The sequence below is a fragment of the Elephantulus edwardii genome, unplaced genomic scaffold (assembly GCF_000299155.1).
Source record: "Elephantulus edwardii isolate Elephantulus edwardi_28Jun2011 unplaced genomic scaffold, EleEdw1.0 scaffold00378, whole genome shotgun sequence".
In the NCBI taxonomy this organism is placed as follows: domain Eukaryota; kingdom Metazoa; phylum Chordata; class Mammalia; order Macroscelidea; family Macroscelididae; genus Elephantulus; species Elephantulus edwardii.
Window position 1 is genome coordinate 60,209 of NW_006400128.1, and position 2,971 is coordinate 63,179.

At 40.0% G+C, this 2,971-nt stretch overlaps 1 pseudogene; it reads right to left on the bottom strand.

Moving 5' to 3' along the window:
* LOC102861186 overlaps nucleotides 1-2,971 on the bottom strand; it is a 35,716-nt pseudogene that overhangs the window by 31,854 nt on the left and 891 nt on the right.

Below are 2,971 nucleotides of genomic sequence, written 5' to 3' on the forward strand. Positions count from 1 at the left end.
CCAGCAGAGCATCTGGTGGATTCGAACCATGCGCCTCTGGGATTGTCGTTGCAGCTCCTTGCCACTAGGCCACCAGAGCTCCCCAGAACTGTTTCTTGACAATAGATTTTTCTAGCACAACCCATCCTTTGACTTCTTGGCTGCTGCATCATGGGTGTTTGTTGTGGAGCCAAGTAAAATGAAGTAATTGTCAACTTCAATCTTTGCTCCATCTATCATGATGGTGCCTATTGGTCCATTGGTGAGGAGTTTTGTTTTCTTGATGTGAAGATGTGCTCCTTATTGAAGGCTGTAGTCTTTGATCTTCTACAGTAAGTACTTTTAAGTCTTCTTCACTTTTTACTGGAAAGGTTGTGTCATCTGTGTACTGCATGTTGTTGATGAGTCCTCCAATCCTGATGCCATATTCTTATTCATATAGTACAGCTCCTCAAATGATTTGCTTAGCATACAGATCGAATAGGTATGAAGAAAAGATACAACCCTGACACACACCTTTCCTGATTTTAAACTGTGCAATGTTCTCTTCTTCTGTTTTGACACCTTTTTCTTGGTCTATGCTTTTGCATGAGCACACTTAAGTGTTTTGGGATTCCAGTTCTTTTCAATGTTATCCATAATTTGTTATGATCCATACAGTCTATGTATAATCAATAAAAGCTTGTGAGAGAACTGAGGAAGATGCCATAACTGGAAAGACTAAGGGAACATTGTAACACTGACCTAAGCTGTGAGGTAGTGGGTCCTTTGACCACATTTGAGGAGCTGTTTGGACTGAGGGGTTGTATCCTCCTGCCAACCTGAATTGTGGCCTGTTATCTCCCCTGATAAGCTTAATAACTTTGGGTGTGGTCCTGTGATATCTGTATAGTTATTAAAATGGGTTTTGAACCCAGTAGAGCAGTAAGATTGGTGTTGGAGTCGATAGAAGTATGTGCAGGAGCATGGGAGACCATGTCTGACCATATAGGAGTTAGTTTTGTATTGTGGATGTTGTTGATAAGGACACTTCCCCTTTGTGAACGTAGTAGGAGTCAAAGTTGTTTGTCCCCATGCTGCTTACACTCTTTATACAGAAAGCAATGAGAGAGAGAGGAGAGAGGAGAAAGAGAAAAAGAGCTGAAAGAGCAAACAAATATCTTTGGAAGAAGTGCATTCAGAATGCTCCTGAGAGTCAGGGAAATGGAGACTCATATACTTTGTGCTATCAAGAAGGGCCACTCCCTGAAAATAGACATTTGTTCATTAAAGTGAAGGTTTGTTAAAACAATAAGATGACATTCAGTGAGACAGATTGACAAAGTTACTGCAACAGGGGGCGTAAGCATAGTAACTGTTGTGAATATTGGTATTGTTAGGTGTCATTGAGTTGACTACAACTCATTTTGACCCCTATCCTGCACCAGATACACTATCTCAGTTGTGTTTAAGCCCATTGTGATATTTGTTGTCAGTCCATCTCTTTTGCTGACCATATACCTTTCCCAGCAAGACGTCTCTCTCTAGGAGAGTGATAACTCCTTCCTGAAAATTTGCCCAATTAAGTGAGACAATGTTTTACCATCCTTGTCTCTAAGCAGCAATCTGGTTGCACTTCCTTTAAGAAGATTTATTTATTCCTTTGGCAGTCAATGGATGTCCAGTATTCTTCTCCAATCCCATGATTCAAAGACATTGATTCTTCTTCAGTCTTTGTTATTCATTGTTTCCAGATAGGAAGCAATTGAGAACACTATGGCTTGCCTCAGGAGCACCACTGGCTTTAAACTGATACCCTTGCGTTTTAGAACTTTGGAGAGGTCTTTGGCATATTTCCTCAATGCAAACATTTTTTTTTAATTTTTTGATTGCTGTTACTGTGGGAGTTGATTGTGGGTTCAGAAGAGGCTGTGGAATGAGGGATATCATTGCTGATGTCAGATGGTTCTAGGCTGAAAGCATAGAATATGAGAAAGATACTTTTTTGTATTTTGTTGATTATGGAAAGACATTTAGTAGTGTGGATCATAACAAATTATGGCTAACAATGAGCAGAATTATAATCTCAGAACAGTTAATTGTGCTCATGTGAAACCTCTACATAGACCAAGAAGCAATTGTCTGAATAATCGAAGGGAACCATTGTTGTTGTTGTTATGTGCCATTGAGTCACATAGTGACCTTCTGAATTATAGCTCTGAACCTTGCTGACACACCTATCATCTCATCCAGTGTCTTTCTCTCCTGTGCAGACCCTCCATCCTTCTAAGTATGATGTCCTTCTCCAAGGACTGGTCCCTCCTGGCAACATGTCCACAATATGTGAGACAGAGTTTCAAATCCTTGCCTCCAAAGAAAAATTATTTCATCCTCTCCAGGACAGACCTGTTCTCTTAGCAGTCCATGGTATGTTCAATCCTCTTCACCAGCACCACAACTGAAAGCATCAATTCTTCTGTCATCCTTAGTCATTGTCCAGTTCTGATGTATAACATGTAATTGTGAAGACTGTGGCCTGGATTAGGCGCACCTTAGTCTCCAGATTGACATCGTTGTTCTTTAGCACTCTGGAATAGTCCCTGACAACAGATTTTCCTAGTGCAATTCATCTTTTGATTTCCTGACTGCTGGTGCCAAGAGTGCTGATTGTGGAAATGAGGAAGCTGAAATTGTTAACAACCTCAGTCCATTCTTAATCTAGCATGATGTTGCCAATTGGCCAAGTGGTAAGAATAGGTTTGTTTGTGTTGTTTTTTTTTTTTAAATGTTAAGTGACGATCCATATTGAAGACTACTGTTTTTGCCTTTTTTCAGCAAGAGTTTCAGGTGCTCCTGTTTCGGCATCTGCATCAATAAAACAAATAACAAGAATCACATGATCCTATCAATTGTTGCAAAAAGGCTTTACAGATGCATAGCAAGTAATACAAAGACCATTCCTTGGATTAGATGCCCCTTTGTCTTTAATATGACATCCTTGCTCTTTAGTACT